This window comes from Oreochromis niloticus, linkage group LG1, assembly GCF_001858045.2.
Source record: "Oreochromis niloticus isolate F11D_XX linkage group LG1, O_niloticus_UMD_NMBU, whole genome shotgun sequence".
NCBI classification, from domain to species: Eukaryota; Metazoa; Chordata; class Actinopteri; order Cichliformes; family Cichlidae; genus Oreochromis; species Oreochromis niloticus.
In genome coordinates, this window is record NC_031965.2 from 24,406,984 (window position 1) to 24,430,940 (window position 23,957).

At 41.2% G+C, this 23,957-nt stretch overlaps 1 long non-coding RNA gene across 1 annotated transcript; it reads left to right on the plus strand.

The window, feature by feature from the left end:
• Positions 1 to 6,622: 6,622 nt before the first annotated feature.
• Positions 6,623 to 23,721, plus strand: LOC102075961 (uncharacterized). Its single transcript, XR_003219913.1, has 3 exons — positions 6,623 to 6,878; positions 18,380 to 18,484; positions 23,341 to 23,721. It is a non-coding gene; the product is annotated as an uncharacterized LOC102075961 (long non-coding RNA).
• The last annotated feature ends 236 nt before the right edge of the window (positions 23,722 to 23,957 follow it).

Consider the following 23,957-nt stretch of genomic DNA (forward strand, 5'->3'; position numbering starts at 1 on the left):
TTTTCTTTCTTTCCTTCCTTTTTTCCTGCTATTTTCACAAGATAACCCTAGTATGAGAAAGAGAGAAAATAAATAAATAAATAAATAACCTCCCCCTCAAGAGACTAAGAGAGGAAGCAAAGCAAGCCAAGGTGGGTAACGGTGAACTGCAGACATATGTGCAGGGACACTGAAGTAAATGGCAGAGGATGGGAGGGTAAACACTTTCAGCATCGGCTTCGGAAAAGGAAGACAGAAGGAGTTAAGAAGAGCCATGGGCCTAGTAGAGCTGTCAAGACGGCCAGGGAGCTGCAAAACTACAGACTGTCAGGAAACATTGTGTCCCTCCAAGAACAACCAGAACTTGTCTCGGCTTACAGCGCAGTTGTGATTTCACAGATACGTCTTTAAGTAGACAAGCACTGTTTTTAATGCGCTCAGAGATCCCACTCCTTTTTTTTTCTCTAACATGTCACTATTACATTAAGCTGACTTGAGATCCAACATCAGAGGTTAGGATTCAGCTTAGAGCATCGCTGCAGATTCTTCATCTATCATCTTGTGTGCATTTCTATTACAAAACAAAGATTGAAATTTGACAAGTGGGAGATTGTCTGTGTTTGCTTGAAGAAACGCTTTCACTCTGTGTAACCTCAAAAAAAGAAGGAAATTCATGTCTAAATCTGTGCTGAGTCTGTTTCCCCTCATGCATAATAGATTGTATTAACTGCAAATTTATCTTAAATACTTAAGAGATCCCCCACTGTTTCCCTCCATCCTTCTTTTTTCCCCACCTGTCTTACTGCTATTCTTGCTGCTCACCACCTGCCTTTCAGCTTGCAGCGGCAGAGGGCACTGATTACATTAGTCCTCAGAGGGCTGCCCGGATCAATACAGAGCCACTGTTCAATCCCGTGCAATCACAGCCACTCGCTAATGAGAGAGGGAAAAGTACAGACGGAGAAAAGAAAGAAAAGAAAACTGACGTTCGCTTCTGTTTTCATCAAAGTGGAATTGTATTATAGATTTGTCCTTTGACGACCACACATAGTGGAAACTTCCTTGATCAATACTGCATCAGGGTTTTTCCACATTTAGGTGACTGTAACAAGACCTCATTTTGTTCCATCAGGTTTCTTTCATACAAAGTGCCCGCCCGTCTTCCTTTCTGCTTCCCCATTGTCTATCACACGCTCTCGTTTTTTGACTCCCTCTTTCTCTCTCTTGCACATCGCTGTTTAATGATGGTAATTTTCCACCCAGGTCCGAGTGTGAGCTGATGTGGTGAGGCTCTTGGCCCCCCGCTGTTCCTGATGAGGCATGATGGGAAATTACCCAGAGCTCTCTGTTGTCAGATTGTAACTCACTGTTTGGTTGTAATAAGCAGGCAAACCCCTGCATGTGTGTTCTCACACACACGTGCGCAGACACCTCTGATTGTGTGCATTAATTACACTGTGTGAGATCACCACAGTGACCACAGCTGTGTGGGGCATGCCTTGCTTTCCAGGTCACTTGGGTCATTGGCTCCCTATAACAGCTACAGCACTGTCACTGTCAGACACAACAGCACATAATGAGACTTCTCCTTGCTGTGCTCGCTGTTCAGATACCAGTGAAACGTTCTTCTCCATCAATCCATCACTTCCTTTCTATCACCTTCCCTTCCCTGTCATGTCGCTCCCCTTAACATTTCCAGGTTGTCGATGCTGATGCGAGTGTGTGTGCGCGGCTGCCTGCGGTTTATTGATGGACACGAGGGAGGTACAGGGCTCACTGGGGCACCACCGCTGGGTTAGAGTGGATGGTGGTGGAGAGTGTGGAGTGGGGGGGGCTGCCCCTGTCACTGTGGTGTGTCACCTCTGCAGCAGCGCTGTCACCAACAAATGGAGCTTTAGTGGAACCCTGTAAAGAGAGTCCTGCTGAGGTACTGTTTGAATCAGCTTGGGGCCAGTGGGGGACTGCAGGTTCTGTTTGATCAACATCAGCGGATGTTGGGAGGATGTCCACTGTCAGCCTAACTACAGATGACCATCCACAGTCAATAGAGACAGTGGGTATATTTTTTTTTATCACTGTATATTTTTCAAGATTTAACAGAACACAATGTAAAAAAAAGAGGGAAAATCAGAGGTCAATAATCTCATATGTTATATACTGCATAGTCTTACATTACAAAAATCCAGCATACATGAAAATGATACAATTTTAATTTCATTTCTGGGTGAAAAATATCTATTACTTTTAATTCAAAGTCAATTTTCAATTGACTTTGAATCGACTCAGTATTTGTTGCAGTGAGTTGGAGTAAGTGTGTTTAATTTTGGAACCATTGTTTTCCAAATGAGTGAACATACATGTCTTACATCCACACTGAAGATAAGTGGAAAGAAATTAAAGGCTTTAACAGATGGATTTGATAGCCGCTAACATAATTTTGCCTGATGTAGATGAAACATACATGAAATGCAACAATAAGCATTTGTGACTGCAGGCGAAAATGATTTTGTACATTTTTACTCCGCAAAACCATTTCACCTGTTTATGTTACACTTCATTCCTGCTGGGCGCCAATGTTTCCTCACTGGATTTCAGTTTAAATGTAAAACACTTTATTTCCAAAACATATGCACATTTATATACTTCAGATCAATTGCTTTAGATGGCCAGCGAGTTTTAAACGGTCGAAACAGCTCAAAGGAGACAAATCAAATCTAAGTTATTAATGGATATGATAAAGGTACTTACAATATGATACACTGAGGCATACTTTAAGAAATCAATTGACGTTAAACATTAAAACACACTAATTTCTCTAAATATAGAATAACTGGGGTCATAATGTGCTATATTGGCCAATGTGAGCAGAAGTCAGGATGTTCATTATATAATTATTATTATAACCAGTGTGTTGTCATTTTTTATGATAATTTCAAAGATTATTATTGTATATTGTATTTGGTATATTTAAAGTATGATATGTATTCAGTGAATTGGGATTAAGGATGATGGAATGATCCCCATCAGATTACCCATTCCATAGTAGATACCCACATCAGATCTTTAAGATATCTCTGATCGCTATATCATATTGAGGACGTTGTAATTACTTTTCTCCCTGCAGCGCTTGCTGCTGTGCCCAGCACCTCCCTGCATTGCTGAGGAGATACCCTTCTAAGAGAAGCTTTTGCTAATGGATAACAGTCAGCCCTACCACTATCATAGTGCCGCTGGCGGAATGTGGGCAAAATGGCAAGGCCCAACTAAACTGGTGTGACTGAAAACATTCTCAGATAGGGCACAATCCATCCATATACACACATATACATGCACAGCAACACACACACCCAGAGGCCAGGAGCTGACAGTAAATAAAACCACAGTCCCTCCTTAATTAGCTCTCTGCCTGAGGGTGAAAACACAGAGAGAAAGTGTGTCAGTCTCTCCCTGTGTTGGACACTAAGCTGCCACCGCATTCCTCTGTCCATGTATGCTAAGAAAAATGGCATTTCAGCACAATGATTTGGGTACAGATGTAATTGCAAGGCCTTTGTGTACAAAAATATCAAGTGATTGTTTTAAAGTTAGTTGTTCCTTACCTAATTTTTAACCATTCAGTTTTAATGGTCTATTTTGGGACAATACAAATAGATAGTTAGACATTTACTCTAATTAATAGCAGGGAATTTGCATTAATAAAGTGAATGTAAATTTAGGCCATGAACGTCATGAGGCATGTGAGTGCAGTGATGCCTCAACCTTTTACTTGTATCCTCATTATAATTTAAAAATTTGTGCTCTCCTTTCAATAGCTGTCCATGAGTTAGTGACCCTAATCCACATATAAAATAGGTGCTGTAAGCATGAAATTATTATTTTTGAACTAATGCATCTTATTTATTTTTCATTATTGCAACAGAATATAGAATATGATGTAAAGCCGGGGGAAAAAAAGAATGTATATAATTTAAATCATCAGTGTAGTAATGGACAATTTTCCTGGTTTGAATGAAAGGCAGTCAGAAACTAGGATAACAGTGCACTACTGACCCCTGCTGGTGAATTGTTCACTGGAAGAAACAGGTGCAGTGAATGGGACAATACAAAAATACTCATCTTTTGACTTAAAATGACCTTTTGCTTTTTCACTATTTTCTCCAGCTCCTACCCACACTTGAAAAGGCATGTACTGAAAAATACATGACACATCTATCTATCTATCTATCTATCTATCTATCTATCTATCTATTATGCATGCATACATTTTTTTGCACATGCTCTCTCAGCACAAAATAATGTATTTGGCAATTTCTCCTCTACCAAACAGGCTTGTGTGTCACACCTGACTTAACTGACTTAACTTCTTTAAGGGCAGCGGATTTACACCTCGTTGGCCATCTGATGTCACTAAGCCAGCGGTCAGAGGGAGGAGGAGAGTGCTTGTAAGTAAGACCTCTGGGGGAGAGCAGCTTTAGGAGGTTAAGTAAATCTTGTAGTGGACAAAGGCCAAATCAGAAGGGACACAGAGGGGGTTTGTTATGACTCACTTCATCATTCAGCAGCTGGAATAAAGGGATGAGGGGGAATGATACCTGCTTGAGAAGCACGAAACATATGTGCATTAGTATTTATCTCCTCCTCTGGCCACAGTTGAGCGTTGTCTAAATTCTTGCAGGACGAGGCCAGCAACTGTATGAGATCAGACAAACACAGGACGCACGTCACTAAGAGCGCATGGCAGTGGCCCCGGAGCCATGGCTAACTATGAGTGCACTATCATTCGTCACTGTAAGGAAAGACCAAATTAAGAACATTAATTATGCTTCCTTGGCACTAACTCTATCACTCTCTTTTTAGCCTGGAGAGCATTTAAGTCTAAGGCCTTGGCTGCATGCTCCCTCTCATGCTTTAATCCAATCTAGTAGACGAAGTTTGTCGTGTTTGGCAGAACTGGACTTTCTGGGATAAGTTGGGATATCCAGATGGACAGAGTAGCAGAGTTGAGCTCATCCACAGGGTAAGGATGTGTAGTCGCACAGAAAATGCAGTGTGATCTCAAAGACTAATTCTACAAGGTTCTCCTAATGCACTGTGAAAAACCTGTGAGGGAGGCAGATGCAACATGGTTCACATCAGCATGCCTCACAGCTCTTTGCTGACACAGAAAATGCTAAACTGATACAAGCCTAACGTCAATTAGAATTTCTAAATACAGTAAAAGTGAATGTGTGCATTAATCCTCTGTGTACACTAATATTAATTATAGGGAGTGAAATGTGCTTCTCTTGTTCAAATCTATATACTGCCCGAAGCATGCTGCCTTAATATATAAAGTGTTTTATTTGTGAGGTTTCTTTTTACTTCAGACTTAGTTTATCTGCCTTTGCTCACTAATTAGTAACATAATTAGAATTACTGGCTGTCATACAAAGATTCCTTCTTTCAGCTACATGGTGATGGTTTTAGAAGGGTTTTTCTCAGCAAGTAACCAATTTCCATTGTGACAAAAAACATTAAAATTTTCATACAAATGTGTCTCTGTAAGAGAGGGAATGACAGTCCAATTAAGGACACAAGGTTGTTTGGTTTAAGATTTGATTAAAATTGCTGCAAAGCAAAAAAAAGAAAAAGATTTGATATGAAGGAGATCTGTTTTGAACATGAAATGCTTCATTAGAGCCTGGACGACTGAGATGATACAGCTCTACACTATGTTAGCTGATTTCATGTCCTTGTTCAGTTAGTGCACTATGAAAAATGACCAATAATTTGTGAACAGTGTCAGTCAACATTGCATGTCTCAACCTGATGTTTAGTCTAGTTTAGTTGGGAAAGTGGCTTCAGCATGAGCTTCTATTCTGGCCAGACTGGGACAATGTTTCATTGATTTTACCGAGGCCTGCACATTCATGTCTTAACCTGACATTTGGACACAAATAGCATTAAAGAATAACAATGTGTCAAGCATTAAAAAAAAATCAGGATCAATAAGTACAAATGTGCTAGGCATTAATGTCATAGTTTGTGCCTTTGGCAAAGTATCCTGATGGTCATGGCAAGGTCACGTTTTTAGGACATACTGTGTTATTGTGCTGTTACAGTTTCAGCAGTAATCAAAGATCAACCCGCACTCGGATATTATAAAGTTGATCCAAAAAGTTTATCCAAAACATCTACATGTTCAAGTGCAAACAGTTCTTCTGCTTGCCTTCAGGATATGCAGAATTAAAGCATTTTATTTCAGAGGTTTGCATCTGCACTGAGCATTTCCGATATAACCACTGCTGGACGACACGGTACATGCATTTAAACTGTAACATTATCATAAGGAATGTGCTCCCTTAAACGCCACGGACTGAACAAGTTTGTCTTTTATGAATGAATGAATCTTCGGCTGCCCCGACCTGTAGCTCCGAACCAAACACAACTCCTGAGATGATCCTGTTCATAAAATATTCCCAGATTACCAGACCTCAGTTTTCATGGCCAACAGAACATTAACATGCTTATTGCTCTCGCCGATTATCCTCACTATGTACGGTACATTAGCGAACTGTACGATTGGCCAACCCCCTGCCTGTGCAATCAACAGAGAGCGTGAATGAATGATCAGCCATTAGCAGGTCGGGTGTGAACTGTGAAAATGGGCTCTCACACCAATGACTGCAGGAGGCCTTGATTTGCTTTAGCCTAGCTTAGCAACCTGCTAGCAAGGACCGAGCACTTGTTAACACTGTGGCAGTGCATGAGCTAGCGTTAGCCTGCCCAATGTAATGCAGTGGAATACGGACTAGTGTAGCGTGTTGAAGCCCAGTCTAGTGGAGTGCTGTGTGCAAGATCATAGTAAGACTCCTTGCTAGCATATGCTTGTGTTTAATGCAGCGACCTGCTTCTGCATGGTGAGTTTACACATACCCTGCAGTGAAGGTAGTGTGTGTGTGTGCGTGTAATATCAGTAATCAGTGTACCTCACACAGACAGAGTATAACTAGGCCCGGTGTGGTGAGAGTGGCTGAGACCAGCTCTCTGCCAGCCCATGTTGACTGTTTCAGCCGCTTTGTGTGTGTTTGTGGTCATGGATACTAAGACTGGAGGCTCCACCTTCAGATGCCATCTAGACAGCCAAGGCCCCTCAAGGTCCAGGTAATAGGGAGAAGTGTCTTTGTTTGTGCTGTCTTCTCTTCATGGTGCATTTTATTTATTTATTTATTTTAGAGTGGGGGGTCCTTTAATACCCCTGTGAGTTCTCTGTGTGTGTATGTGTGTGTCCTCCTGCCTGTGCAAATGTTAGTTTAATGCATTTATGACCTTTATGCAGTACACATGAGGAAAGCGAAGAGAGGAACTCGGTTATCAGTGTTACAGGAATGCTGCAGAAAGGGTGCACGGCGCTTTGTGTGTGCCTGTGTTTGTGTGGCTCAAGCAGTGTTGGTCTGCTCTCTGTGGATCGGATGCTATTAGAGTTACCAGCATGAAGGCAGCAACATGTCCAGGGTCAAGAGAAGATTTCTGATGGACAGAAAAAAAAAAGTGCCAAGTGATCCTCGGTTGCAGTTTGTCGAAGTAAATGTAAAAAACCCACAGCAATAAAACACAAGGAAATCGGGAAGGGATTCACTTGTGAGGAAAGTAAAGCAAAATGGGCATTGTGTAAAATGTGAATCTTTTGTTGTATCTAATTGAAATAGAAAATGCTGGGAAAAGTAAGAAGGAATTTATTAAACCAGATTTTTAAAACTGTTTTATTCTTTTTAAACTACTTTTTTTTTTGAGCATCTGTGCGTGTCTTCATATTTCAGGCTAGAGATAAAGGAGACTGTAGTTCAAACAAGCCAGAGCCAATGGCACATTAGTCACAATGAAGGAATCAAGACAGTTCTGATCATGTACAATTTTCCACTTTATCTTGTTTGACAGTGTTGAGAGACGGGCGTGAGAGGGGTGAGAAAGCGTGATGCCGTATTTCAGCCTCATGCTTATTTGGTTTTTCCACCTTCACACCCCAGTCAAATTTCACAGCGCAGAACCATAGCTGCATGACGGTTCATTGTAGTCCCTCGAATCAGTGGACCAGAGTGGACCCGAGGCCGCTGACTGAGCACACAGCTCGCTGGTATTAGCTCAGCACGCTGGCGTCTGCAGTGTGCATGGTTAATTCGGCTGTTGTTGTCGCTTATGTGTGTCCCAGTGGAGCCAGGACGCGTTGGTTCACAAGCCTGGTTTTAGTTCCACTCACTAGTCTACATGCACACATGGAAACTGATGTGAGATCCCTCTGGGCTCTTCCATCACTTCATGTGTGAAAAACCTGAAACTCTTATCTGATACTGACTACATTAGTTTGGTATTTTGTATTTGATTGATGGCGACCATTGAGGCTCAGAATATATATACATATTTTGTTTTTGTTTTGTTTTTTTTCTTTGCACGAGCTTCCAAGTTTATTTCTGAGTTAAAATAATTGGCTCATCTATACTGCAGGCTAATACATTTCCATCTACATGAACATATTTTGAGACGTGACTCAACTAATTGCAAATTATGCTTATGATTAAACTTTTAAATGACGTGTTTACATTGTATTTGTTTCAGGTGCAATAATAAAAATATGTATGTGTATTTATGTGGCTGATTCAAGACAGTAAATACGCACAAAACCTTACATTTCAAGGTCAAGCAGCTCTTTCTGTTTTCTATAATGATGACCTCTCTGTTCCCTGTCACTGAACAGCTCAAGGACCTCAGATCTCACTGTCATATTCACATCACAGCACTTACCCAGGCTACCCTGTCCATCACCAGAAACAAACATTTCATTATCATTCCAAATCAGTGGCAGATCACTAATTCATCCCTCGTGCACTCAGATTTAGGCATATTTTTGAATAATTCAGTGTTCTTCCTTACATTAACATCTCACTTTCTGCATCCTAACTGGCTCATCTTTGTGATGTGACCAGTGGCTGTGTGATAAAAAGGCTAAATAATGAGTAAGCTTTAAAACAAGTAATGGTTGAGCTTTACTATCAAACGCTCACACTGGGGATTTGTAGATTAGTGTTGCTTTTTGATTCCACATCTCAACACGTTGATGTGGCGTTGTATAGATGTTGTTGCCCTGATCTTCATTCAGGCTTGGAGTCATAATAATGAGCAACAGGATGGGTGCAGCAAAGGACTGCGAGACAAATACTGGGTGCGTGTGATGTTAAGTGTAAACTCTCTTAACTGGATTCACCTGATTTGCGCCTGTTCATGCCCCAGTGTGCTCAGGCATGCTAGCTATTCAGCACCCAGGCTCATTATAAGGCCTAATTCAATTGACCTGGGGATGTAAACACATCTGTACGCAAATATAAGCGGGCCAATTTGGAGTGCCGCGACACTGAGCTGCAGTGATTTGTTGTACCGAGAGGATAATCAGCACAGAGCCTGAAAAGTAATAGCGAGGAGGCAGTAGCAATAAAGTAGTTACTGTCTGCTCAGGGACAAAAAGAAGAGGAAGGGGTGGTGGTGAGGGGTGGGGGCAGTGCAAGCTCAGCTAGTGTCCCATGCTTACTTGGGTGTAATGACCCATCAGTGGTGACATCTTGTTTCATCAACTTCTGCTTCCTTTCACTTGTCTATCTGGGCTGGGTCTCTCCTTATCTGCTGCCCTTCTCCCCTCCTGCCTACTGAAATCTGTCTTCCTCTCTCGTGTTTTCATTTTCTGTTCGCCTGTATCCACTTCTCCTCTCGGCTAGATGTAAAGGATTACCCTGAACCACATAGTGGAGGACGTACAGTTTCAGAGCAAGTCATATTCTGTGGAATGGATCAAAGACCCATTTTATTTCATTTATTTTCTAAAATCACAGTTGGCATACAATCATTTAGTCAGATTTGGCTAAATTAGCGGTTAATACATTTGATTGTGTTGTACAGATAAATTTAGAGCAAATAGCAGTATTTAAAAGTGGAAGAAGCTTGATTAAGTTATCACACAATTTTGATAATCCAGTAATCATGCAATTCTTTTAAAGCGAAATAGCAACAAGAAAATCCTTCTGTGACACTAAATTGAATATCATTTGTTTGGGTTTTCATCATATGAGATGCAAGATGCCATCGTGCACCTGTGAAACTGAAATGGGTTGTGACAAAACAACAAAATTATTGCCATAATGATCGGTAATTAAAGTAATAGCTAATCAGCGCTCTAATTATTTATTTGAAGTCTAATTATTGCATGGTTTTAATTTTTTGGATTTAGCAAGCTGGCTTGACCTTAGCTGCATGTCATACCCCTGCTGTCTCTCTCCATGTTTTCTGTCTGTATCTAATACACATAAATGCACACTTTTTTAATTTTATTTTTTAAATATCTTGGACAGACAGAAGTAAGATAGGTGAAGTAAGGTGTAAGTAAGAGGAAGCAGTGTGAATCAAAAACAGTATAACGACATTGTAACTGTCTTTGTCAGATGTGTGTGTGTGTATGCGCGCACATGTACGCTTGTGTGTGTGAATGTGTGTGTATGGGAAGAGGCACGGGGGCCGAGCTGACGAGGCCTCTCACTGGGATACTGGCAGGCCTTACTCGCCGGAGGCCCAGCTCTCAGCTCCACCTCTGACAGGCTTCATACTTATTGCTCAATGACATTCGATGTTTTCCTTCAGTTTGCTGTAAGATTGATTTCTCAGATATGTTTGAAATATCTCCAGAGCCCTAGAGCATGGTGACTGGCACAGTGGCACAGAGAAAGAGGGAGAGACAGAGAGGTGGTGCAGTCGGGGAGTAGAGGAGAGGCTGGTGTGTTCGAGGCTAAGGATAAGTAGTAAGGAAGAACAACAGTGTAGAATTCTCCAGTTTTGCATGAATGGGAGGATATCTTTATGATCCTTTTAGCTTTTGAACTTTTTGCCATCTTTGAAAATGTAGCCAACTGAAAATGTACAATACAGCAACACAACAGAGAAGCATGACCTTGTTCATTCATTCAGTTTAATTTTATTTTTATAGCTCCAAATCACAGAAATGGTTGCTTCAAGGCAAAGATCGTAAGGTAAAGGCAATAATTCAGAGAAAACCCCAACAATCAGATGAGCCCCTGTGAACAAGCACTTGATGACAGCGGGAAGGAAGATCTTGGTTTTAACAGGAAGAAACCTCCAGCAGAAACGGGCACAGTCAGGCCGCAAACAGTTGGGGGTGAGGGGAGGAAGACGGGACAAAAGACACACTGTGGGAAAGAGATGAATAATGACCAATGATTAAAGTTTGTGTGTAACCAAATAGTGAATTTGTTAATCTCATCTTATATTCAGATAGGTTGTTCAATTCACATTATTAAATACCTGAAAAAAGGGGGTGGCCCAGTGGTTGAATGTCTGGAGCGCATACCTCAGTAGCATTCTCTCAGCAGTGAGCTTTCGGTTTCAGTTTTCACCCATTTTTCCTGCCTGTCTGCACTGCCAGTATCAAATGAATGCCTGAACAATCTTCCTCAAAATAACACCAGTAAACGGTAGAAATGGCTTAAAACATGGAGTCCTAGAGCTGTGGTTGAGGCCACGCTGTGAAGTTTCCTTGTAACAAATAAAATGTATGTATTGCCTGTCATGACGTGAGTGTTTCCTTAAAGTTACATGACTGTGGAAAAGGGTGATACTGCAGAAAAATCACTAAAAAAAACCATTGCTCTGTAGAGTTTAAAAGTCCTTTGGCTTGCCAAAGTCCAAAACTTAAATATTTTCAGTGTCATATAACCCACAATTATAGTGGGTTCCTGAATAAATGTGAAGTTGGAATATGAATCTAGAACACCTCCTCAACTTGCATTTCCTACTCGGAAAGTTGGAACGACCCCAGCAACCGCGAGTTAACAATCCAAGACGGCCGCAGCAAATGTAAACAGTAATGAAGCTGTAAAACTTGGAATCTGTGCTGCTACTGTTGTGTATTTGTGTCTCGCTAAAAAGGCCATACACCTTACTGCAGCAAGTTCTGAGGTATTTGCAATCTTTCCATGAAACTCGATACCTGACAGACAATTAGTCCAAGATCTGGAGAGGCCTGATGGTCCCTTTAGCGTGACCCCTGTTGTGGCATCGTACCCCTCTCTCTCTTCCAGGGTGTTTATCCTGTTTGCAGAGGGGCCTGTAATGAAATTTTCCCCTTTGTGAAAATGCATCCTCTGTGCATATTGCATTATGTCACATCTCATCATTGAGCATTTGATCACATTTACTGCTTTGTTTTCTCTGGAAGAAGGTGGGGGTGGGGGTGGGGGGGGGGGCACAGATCAACTGTTTTAAACTCTTTAATGCAATTTAACAATGCCACATATTCTTTTCACGTTTCATTGGGGTCCTTTACGTGTGAAATTACAGAGCCTTGCCTAGCCTGACTGACACAGCGCAGCAGAGGCAGGGTCACACCGAAGCGCCAGATGTGGGAGGGAGAGCGAAATTAATTGCTACACATTGTTCAGTGGGTGTATGTGCACCTTTAGTGAATTAACCGCTCTCTGGGTGTGACTGTTTGAATAAGGCGAATTGGGTACGAGGCCTCTCGCTCACAGCTGAAGCCAACGCTAGGCGCTGCATCCAGTTTGCTTATCTGCCCCCTAAATTCACATGCTTAACTTGTCGTTTGTTAGTGCGTAAAGTAGGAAAATATTTCTATGAACAACACATCGCTTAGTTGTTGTTCTCAATTTCTTTGTGTTGCTCTTGCAGTTCATATCTAAAGTACATGTATGTCAAATGTATATTTTAAATCTGTTTTAACATCTTTTTAAAGACAAGAAACCAAGATGCCATTTAAATGCAATTTGAATATTCTAGATAGTCTGAATCTCTAAGAAAGAGCCACTTAATTCACGTGACATATTCAGACAGACAGTTTTAATTGTGATGACCTGAAAGCTGTGCATTAGGTAAAAATGGCAAACCAATTAGAGAGAGTGTCAGCATGGGCCCAATAATGTGAATCTTAATGTTGTCTCTACTGACTTGCATTCCTATTAGGTTAGACAATGAGATTGAGAGCACAGATAATGCACATTAATGACAGTTGGATGGCAGACATGAGGAGCATATGGTGCTCTCCTATGGCCATTTACAAAGTTCATACCATGCTTTCACCCATCTGGAGTATGGCAAGAAAGTCAAGTTTATATTTAAGATTTTGTGGCTTCTATAATTCAAAGAATAAAGCTTGAAAGATATTTGATCTTGATTTATTTTGCTGCATTGATACCCGATTTTGTGGCAGCCATATTTTATTTCATTCCACAGTAAAGATCTACAGAAAGGCAGTGCATCATCATGTTCCTCTGAGGTCTGCAATTACCATCGACACAGCAGATACTAGCCCTAACCCACGCTGCCAGCTTCATCCCTATCAGAGGAACTAACAGTGGCGTGCCCACTGTAATCATGGGCCTGGCATAGTCTCCGGCATGGAGAGTTTCTTGTGGACCATCCCTGCAGAATAGAGTACCTCTTCCCTCCACCTGACCCCCCCCCCAACCCCCTGTCTCTCTATTTTTCTGGGCAATAGGAGGGTGGAAGTTTTGGGGATTTGATGGAGAGATGGTGGGTGAGGGAGGGATTGGGGAGGTAGTGGAGGTGGCGGGGGCACTCTGCTTCCCCTGGGGCTGCCTGCTGGAGCGAGGTGACCCAGCTTGTCGCTCGGTGACCTGTGAGAGGGACATTATGAAGTGTGAGTGGCTGTCACCCTAACCGCTTGTGACAGCACGGCTCCCGGCACAGCTGTGCCAGCCAGAGACCCAGGGCCCATGGAGAAAGGGGGCGGGAGAGAGGACGCTTTGGAAAAGGTGCGGACTTGGGGCGGGGTGTTCAGAGAGTGTCTGTGGTGGGGCAGGAGGTTGGGAGTAGAAGGAGAAAGAAGGTGAGGGTATCAAGGCTCCTTCTCTCATACTGGTGTAATGACTTCATCCCACTGATTCCGGTACTTAACGGATAGCCCTGCAGCTCTTTCATGTCAAAGCCAGTAGATTTGGGCTTTGAGCTACACTACATTATAGCATAGTGACGAAAGTCATGTATAAGACCAGATGTTGTCCTTTAAGCGACCAGGGTTATATTTGTTCGAAGCCTAACTCTCAAAAACAAGGTGTTCTTTATTAGCGTTTCTATTATTTTCGCAGTTTACACAAAGAGCTTCCATTTTATTTTCTCTACTGTCATTTTCAGTGAATGATTTACTCAGCAAATGTTTTGCCCCATCGACTTCCCTCAGGATGGCACAGAAGCACAGAAAGCAAACAGCAAGAGAAAATGTTTTTTTTTTATTGTTGTTGTTCTGGCGCTTTCGTCTAAGCTGCTCTTCTTAATGATAGGTTGCAGGACCTCGAAAGGGTTTGTTCAGTCTAGTCGACTGCAAATCTCGAGTAGAAAGGTCAGAGACCTTTGACATGCCTGTGCTGTTATTTACCATCCAGTTAAACTCATTAGTTTATGACTTGACTTGAGGGAGCAAAGGTGTTGCCACCTAAGTCCCAGTCAGGATCATAAAGCTTTACTTCTTTTGATGGAGTAATTGGGCACATTGAAACATATAGCAATGGAAATCTACTTGAGTTTGATTTCTAAGGTAATGCTTAATATATTCTCAGCACATTTTTTGCAATACATCACAGGTAAGTACAGTTCACAAGTAAACAAAGACTATTTCACATTATAAAATGCAGATAATATGTATGTGCAGCTTTGAAAGTATTCTGCAAAGGATGGATGTCCTAATAATTGCCTAGCTTTGCCATTAATCAACTTTTAACCCCCACGATATCACAGCCTTAATCAAGATTATCTTTAAAAAGAACTGATGTAATTTGTGTATTGCCTTGTGATAGCAGATTACATTGTTTATGTGGCTGACTTCCCAAAATCTTGTGCGGGCCTCTAGGCAAACACTGTGAATAAATATAGGTGGTCAGAGTCAGGCAGGTGACAGTGACTTTAAAAGATGTCTTACACTGACTGAATCCTCACTGATTGAAAGAAAAATGGAAAATGAACTCCTCTTCATTTTAAACCTATGCAATTTTAAAACATGACTTTGGTTCTTTGACAAGAGTGCAGTAGATTATCGGCAGGAAGATAAAAATTTAGGGGAATCAACTGTTAAAAGGGGTTTCACCTTCTGCCTCCCTGGAATATTATCTCATGCCACATGGAAAAGTCCCACAGCCTAGTGTCAGTGTCTGACAGTTGTAGACAGCAATAACCCTGCTTCCTTGTGGCTGAGCACACAATGTGATTTCCCTCAGCAGGTCTCTAATTTCCCTAATCCCTGTACAATGCAAATAGTCTCATTTACACATGGATGAGCAAAGCAAGAAACACAGAGCCTCATTGATCTTAAGGTGTTCACAGGAACCAAATGAACTCATATGTCTTATTTTAATTTCTTGTGTATAACTTGAACGTGCCAGAATAGAATAGACACATACTTTTTTTTTTTATAGCTACAATTTGGATATCTTTGCCAACCTTAGTTTATGTCATCTGTTACTGAGAAAACTCCTCATTTGTTGCACCTCGCTGCAGGCTGCAAACAAAAAAGATGATTTGAAATTGTGCTAATTGAGTAATAGTGCTGGGAAAGAGTCATTATCTCCCAGAAACACAGTGTCTAGATTAAAATATCCCAAGTGAAGCTCACTTAACCAGTCAGCCTAGTTAACTGCAGTGGTTAAAGTAAAAAAAAAAAGAAAGGAAAAAAAGATTTTGGTAAAAAATTGAGCTGTAGGTCGTTTATTTATCTCTCTCTGTTTTTTCTGAAGAATAAAGAGACTATAAAGAAAGCCATACAAGGCAATACAGCCATGAGGTATGATTGTGAATTGTCTTGGCAAGTTTTATATTTTTTTTTTTTCTTCACCTTGCAGAATAAAATTTAACCTTAGTAAATTCAAGTAAATTACATACATCTCTCGGGCAGCTGGTCCAAAGTGCATGTATGCACTATTATGTTGAGAAAAATCTTGTTAATTCATAGATAATTTTATTTTAGTTATGTACTATTACCAAACAATGAAATGGTAGTTAACATTTATTAATTGATTTGTAGAAAATGTCTGTTTGAAAAGTTGACACTAATATTTATAGATATGTCTAAATGGTAATTATGTGTGGTGTAATTTGATAAAATAAAACATCAAGGTTTTATAGTTAAATTATAGTAATTGTAAATTCACTTGACTTTCCTGGCATAATAACCTGGACACCCCAACTAAAATGACTGCAGAACAACAGACTGTAATAGAGCGCCCAAGTCCCCTATGCAAATATCAAATGCATCTAAATGATATGTCATTAAAAGAACCAGAAAGGTTACAAACTGTTAGATAGTTAATGCTGACACATCTGATTTTCTCAGAATCCTTTTGACATTGCGCAAGAAAAAGTGGAAGTAAATGCTATTTTTCAGTTATAAAATTCAAATTGATCTTCAGAATGTATAAGTGGTTTACATTAAATTTTGAAGTGAATCCCACCTCACACACATGTCACAGGACCAACACAAAAGGTCATCTTATGACAACCCATTTTCATCATAATGTCATTGTTTAATAGTAAAATATTTACTTAAATTTAAATATCTTCTTGCTTTGTATTCAGTCTTCTCTTAACTTTCTATGACTATGCTGTATCCCTCTATCCCCGCTCTGTATCTAAACCTTTCCCCTTTACTCCACACCTCCCTCTCTCTGCATCCCTCTGTCACAGCTGACCTGTGTCCTCTCTCTGCAGGGCCTCTCCTGGTAGCGCCCAGCTGGCGCGCTGGGCAGAGGCGGGAGGTAGTGCCAGCTCTACTGGTGCAGAAAGGGGCACACCAGGCAGACAGGCCCAGTGTCAGCAGCAGCATGCTATCCCCCTGGCTGCCATGTTCACAACACACACATATGCCCATATATATATATATATATATATATATATATATATATATATATTATTGCTGTAGCCTGAATGCATGCACACACCAGCATCAGTGGACCAATGCCAAATAGGTTTGGTCTGACTGGGACCTAGTTAACTGGGACAAAACATTTGTTTACACACTAGACTAGTGAAAACAGGCGCAGAGACACATTGAACCACACACACATTCACATGGGAGGGCATACAGAGACAATGCTGCATAAAGGAAATCTAACACTGTCTTTTCCAAACTCCTTAATGATTAGTTTGACAGATCTTCAAGTCAGCCTGTGGCCCGTTGTCCCTGAAGGAGTGTGAGTTATACGGTGCAAGTAATAGAACACATATTGAACGGCGTGCATGTTATTGACTTGTAGAAGTCTTCAGGGTCAGCACTGGAAGCTGGTTGTAATTAAGAAGATGGGGACTTGGCCTCCTGCCTGTAGTTACCCCTGCAAGACTTCAGCCCAGGGTTTGCCTATCCTCTTACTATTGATTCAACTTGACCTTCTTCTGCTAGCAAGTGTATTAACCCAAGTAAAACCTTACAGCCCCGAGATCAGATCTGCAGTAATTACGATCAGCAGGGAGAGGAGGAAAACATATTGCACCTCGACGTACATCATTTTGAAACTTGTGAGCTCAGGTGGCTTGAATTTAAATGTCAAGATGTATACAGACTAATGTGGCAACACTGTGACATATATAAGTAATGTGAGGTTCGGAATCGTTCATAGTGCAACGTATTTCTACTCTTAGATTCATATGGCATATTGTTTGTTTCTGCATAGGATTTGGCTGATTTGCATACTGTTTGATTATCAGAGCCTTGTGTATTCAGCCAAACTTCCTTACTGTTGTTTGTATGTGTGTGTATTTTGACCTCTTTCACACAGAGAGGCCCCCAATTGTGCCCCAGCAGCCAGCCGAGCTCAGTCAAGCAGAGCCTATATGCTCACTGGCATTTCACACACCCAAACGCGTGCATGCAAACACACATGAATATCACTTATCCAGCTGGGCTCGAATGCCACACACTCTCTCACTGTCATACACACATGCGCGTGCACACATTACTTTAGATATGGAAATAGTGGTTAGGGTGTTATTCCCTAATGTACACCTTGTATAGCACCTCTATCCAACAAAAAACGTCCAACCTCAGTCACATCTCCACTCCAATCAGTCCAACTCTTGCTTCACTCTGCAGGTCGGCCCACCCTTTGCCATTACCAGGATTTGAGGCACACTTCCGCCTTAAAAGTTGTACACCACTACCTTTGATAATCAAGATGGAACCTAATTGAGCTCACCCATGCAGAAGATGCTCTCGCCTTTTGCGCGCACACACACTTTTTGAGGAGATGGGGGCCTATACTGTTTCAGCTCATCCAACTGTGAGATTCTCCTTTCCCCTTTCCAGTCCTGCCATCATCTCACTAATGGTGTTTCTATCTCTTCTCCATAGGAGGTAAATGAAGCTTTTAAGCAGGGCGGAGGGAAGGGGGACCGCTGAAAAGATTAATTGACTTTCTGCAGAGCTTCACTTATCCTCCTCTGGCACCTTTGACTTGTGAGTGTATTTGTGTTTGGATTACATGATTATATCACCGTCATTGCAGCAATTTGTGGTTTGTTCAAAAACTGTTTGAAAATATCAAACTGTGTCCCATCAGCCATTTCATCCACAGTGGCTACTTGATAACTCTCTGTACAATTAGAGCAAAGATTGGTGGCATTCATGGTTAAATTGTTTGTGATTATAAATGAAATTAACTTTTCTCCAGTTAAATTTATATGTGAGTGAAGCAATATGTAGAGTAACATCAGTCTGGTATTTCTTATTGTTTCTATTCCCTTTTAGGATCATAATTCTGGCACAAAACTAGCTACACGTATGGATAAGTGCAGGTTTGATGCCTTGATTTAGTCCGAGTATCCTCAACACTGTTAAAAAAAACTTTAATGCCACTTTAATATAGAATTAAATTTAAGAGCCAGATAACAACCCTGCAGCAGTCCACCGGTTTGACATCACATAAAGTATGTACAGAAATATACTGCTGAAGTTGAGCACTTGATGGTGGAAAAAATGAATGAACAATGTATGTTTTAATTTTAACACTTCTATAATATGACACTAATATAACTGAAGAGTTTATACCTAACCCTGTTGCACCTAAATCTTTTGTTGTGTTGCCTTCGTATTCCTGTACTCATTTTATTTCTTAAAATTTGCACAGGATTTCTTACAAATTTAATGAGTATAAAGTGGTAAATATGTTTTCCCATTTTTTTCCTCCTTTGATTTAGCTGCTGTGCACCAGACATCATTGCTACAGCAGATAGTGTTGTTTTATTCAACACTGTAACATAGCCTTCCTTCAGAAGCTAAGTTGGCTTAAAATTGCTTTGATGAGCAGTGCAACAGAAAAAGGCTGTGTGGAGTCTACTGCATAGACTACAGTGTGCCACGTATCGCACCTGTATGTAACAGAGCTCTGGCATATAGCTGGGAGATGTAATTCATATTGTATTGATGCAGAGCCTTTAATGTACAGTTAACTGATTTTAGAGCATAGTCGCTCTCTTCCGGCCTGACACATGTTCATGGACACACACAGATGTAATGAAAGGTAATGCATCTGCTACTCATATAGAGAGAAGTCTATGTATGCCGGTGTAATGCGAGAGAGAGAGAGAGAGCAGAGGAGCCAAATGTGTGAAAGTACTGAGTTCACTCCCTACCCCCATCTTCCTGCTATAAACTCTACCACCCACAGCTGCACACACTTCTCCTGTCACGGTGATAATCTCTTTGTCAGGAGCCGTCTGTTAGAGATTTGTCCGTCTGATTCGGTGAATGTCCGAGTGGCAGGTCGAGCTGTAATGCCACAGGGTGTCCAAGGGTCTGTGTCTCTGTGTGTGTGTGTTTATATGCGTGTACGCACATCCAGTGCCATAGGTGGTGGGATATCTGTCCCTGTCAGTGTGTGTATCCCTTTTCTTTGGACCTCTGTTTTGTGACAGAAGAGGAATGTTGCAATATAAAGGCAAAGATGCAACTAAACAGGAGACTGTTATAATGTGAATTATTAGCAATACCCTGTTGTTCTTGTTCTAACTTTGCTCACTTTTTCACTGTGGGAATCACTTTGATGTAAAGCTCTGATTTGGTGACATACTCGTTTAGCCATGTTATGGCCTCTAACCCTCGTGCTAACACGGTCGATTTGGATTTAACCCAGATGTTAGCGCTACCTGCAGATGGCATAACATGTCATGATGAGCCTGGTGTAGCTAAGTCTCATCCTTTTCCAAGAGGCTATGGTTATAGCTGCTACCCCAGCAGGACCCCTGCTTGTCAGCCACTAATGCTGTGACTGACATCCATCAACTATGAGCCACCACAAGCTGGGCAAACATGATAGAGGACGAGAACTGGTTGTGTCCCGGCCATTTGAGTGACTCCTCAACTGAAATGAGGGTAACCTTGATGGCGACGTCAATACAGACCTCCTCGATTTAGACAAAATGAAGGAGGACAAGGATGACACCACCTTCCAGCAGTTGACCTGGCGTGTATTTACATTACTCAGGAGGTGCACATCAGAAGAAAGGGTTCCAGTTATGTCGTAAGTTACGATGTAGATCTGATGCAGAAGTATAACTTATGTGTTACTGCATATTGATCTCACTATACAGCAAAGTCAGCATGTTCCCTTAACATTGTCACACTGTTTGTTTATCAAGAAAAGACTTTGAAGATATGAATCCAAGCCTTGTACTCACAGACTCAGGTGGGACAGCCTTGTGGTTAAACCTGTCAACCATGTACTCAGAAGGCTGGAGTCATGGACGTACCCTGTGTCTCACCAAAGGTCTTTTGTGGCCCATTTGTGGAGAAAATGAGAGTCAGAAAGACGGAGAAGCTTTCATCCTCTGCCTACCACAAAAATCGAATCCACAACCCCATCAGGTGCTTAGAGCTAGCATTGCTGCTCCAGCAGTGGCAGTGAGGGATAGGCAAAGTGGAGTTAAAATCCAGAGAGAAAGAGATAGGATCCCAATCTCCTCAGGAGGCCAAGGCAGGCAGAAACCACAGGGCTTTGGGGCAAAGCATTTATTTCTAGTGGTGGCTGCAAGAAACTTGTCATGCCTAAGGAAGGGCAAGAAGAAGCGTTTGACCTAACGTCTAATCAGTATTCTGTATCACCTCATGAAGGGATGGAAAGGGTAAACTAACACCTTCACAGTTTATGATTCAGGTGCTTCTGCAGTTCCCAGTTTATTAGGAGGTCTTTCTCGTACTGCTTTCCATTTTAATTGGGAAGCCAGAAAGTTCAACTTCTTAATTAGAATTTGCAACTGGAATGCCCCCTCAACTCAGATTTCCAACTCAGAAAGCTGGAGAGGCCTTCCAGCCCTGATTTCACAATCCAAGATGCCAGCAGTGAACATAAACAGTAGTAAAACTGTAAAACCTGTAATCTGTGCTCACACTGTTGTGTGTGACTCATTACATAAGCCATGCACAGCCAGCTTCTATCTGTGAGTCCACACACATTGCAAGTTTTGTGATGAATTAGTGGCTCTAACTTGCCTAGGGAGCATAAAAAATATCTTTGTTTTTCTTTCTCTTCTGACTACTACTGCTACTACTCTTCCCAACTCCAATATCTTACTTAGGTGGATGGAATCCAGCGTCAGTCTCCATCCCCTCTAGTTCAAAGAGAGGAGATGCTAGGACAAATGACAGTGCCACCAAGCACCCCTTCAGCATCATCAGTCACTTCGAAATACTTTGTTAGCGTCACCAAGTGTGACCACTTCATTTTGCTCAGGGGGGTAGCAAAACAATGAAAGTATTCTGCAGCCAGGCAGTTTGCCAATTGTAGGGTGTCCAACTAAAAACAAAAACATAACAAAAGAAAGTCCCTTTCCCTTCATCCCCAGCAGGAGGAGCTCCTGTTCTTTTTAAGGGCAAGGAAATGGAAAAGGCCCCCATTTTTTGGCTTGGCTTGAGCATATGTCATTTATCATGTCCCAAAAGTACAGACTACAGTTTGCTGTGAAACCACCAAAATGTTTTACTTCAGGAGCCAGCAGCTATATTCCAGACATCTCTGCATGCAGGTGATCAGCAGAGGTCTCCCAAAGGGGAGGCTCAGAAATGGCATTTAATATTGCCATTTAAAAAAAAACAACAACAACTAACAAACAAACAAACAAAAACTCTGACCAAAAGCAGGGTTATCTCTCGCTGAATGTATTAAACACTTACAAAAGTACATGTACATTGACAAAGAGTGCTGGGGCCTGTCAACCCCTTCATCCAGGCTGAAAGCTGCACTGGCTCAGCCAATGCTGGAAGTCAGTACCTCAGGTTCGGCCTGAGATCCTAGCATACTGTAGCTCAGCTTCTGGAGGGCTGATGCAGTCTGGTTGTGGGGTACATCTCACATAGAATGAGGATGTGGATCTAGGACTGCAGCTTGACTGGTTTGTCATTAAAAGACATGGTGTCAAGGTGACTGCACCAGGTGATTTCCTAAGTGGAACACTTCACTTCCCAGGGATTTCATAAAGTAACAGTGTTTCTTGTTTTGTTTTGTGGTTGTTTTTGCTGTTGTTTTGTCTTTGCATCCATCATGGTCTTCCTCATCTTTATGACAATATGAAATAGCTTTTTAAAAAAAAAAAAAATAATGTAGTGATGAGGCAACCAAAATACTGCAAATATTAATGTCTTAACTTTACCTTTACAGAGAAATGTCATGTCCCTTTCAACAACACCACTGTTGGTACTAAATCAGAAAGTTGCTTACATAGGCATTGATACTTGAATATTATAGGTTGCTAACCTATATCAGGTGCTAACCAGTTTTCCAACTCATGGTTTACTTAAATATCCACAGATTAAAAAAATAATAATATGATTAAAAATCCTAAGACCAAAACCAATAATTTGTGTTTTTCCATAGTCGTAAGGTAAAGTTACAAAGGTTTCAATAAATTCAAAATGGCGATATACTCCTAAGATTCTAAGTACATTTTTGAAGTTCTCCCCTTATGAAAAGATAACATAAAATCTGACAAAGCTGTAATTGCCGGGTTGAGTTATTGTTTCTCAAAGCTCTTGTTCTTTCTTTTGCCTTTCATCTCTCCCCTCCCGACACCTTCTCCTTGCTATGTCTGTTGTTTGGTCTCCTCTTGTCACTCCACTGCAATCATCTTCGCAGGGGGGCTTGTCATCTGTATCTACTCATATCCTACAATCCCTTTTGCTCCGAGCACTACTGCACTTAAATGTCAGGGCTGATGAGCCCGCCACACCCACCTGACACATCAGCTCAGTGCCTGCTAAAAGCTTTTATGGTGTGCCTGGTGGTTGATATAAATTAAAGAGTTTTCCTTCTTCTTTTTCAGGGATTATGGCTCTAAAGGGACAACTTCAAGTAAGCAGTGGAAAGAGAGCAAAAGGATGGACTATGATTGGTTGCCATCTAGTGGCTTTATCTCCGGCCTGCTGCTCCTGCTGCACCATGAAGGTTTAAAATGTTGGGTTTAGTAGATTTGACTCCTAACAAAGGCAGGTAATAAGAGATTTCCTCTACCCTTCACAGGTAAGTTGTTGTCAAACATTTTTCTCAGTATTTGTAGATATTAGGAAATGGTTATTAATGGCTTGAAAAAATAGTTTTTTGGTGTGACCCTTCTTATTAAATATAAAACTACACTGACTTCACAGCAACTAAATGGAACAGGACCTTTTGTTTATGTTATGAAAATATAGATTTTTTTTTTTTACAAGCCAAATCCTTATTAGGCAATGGCTGATTGATTGCATGCAGGTTAATGTCATCGATCACGTTACTGGGAGCGCTTCTGTCACGTCAGAATAACAAATCAAACCAGCTCTTCATACACTTCAATGTCATTTTCTGTTCTTTTCCTTTATTTGTAAAACTTTGGCATTCTGGCCAATATCTTCAACAATTGGCTGGGTATAGACAGTATGTACACAGCAATGGATACACAACACA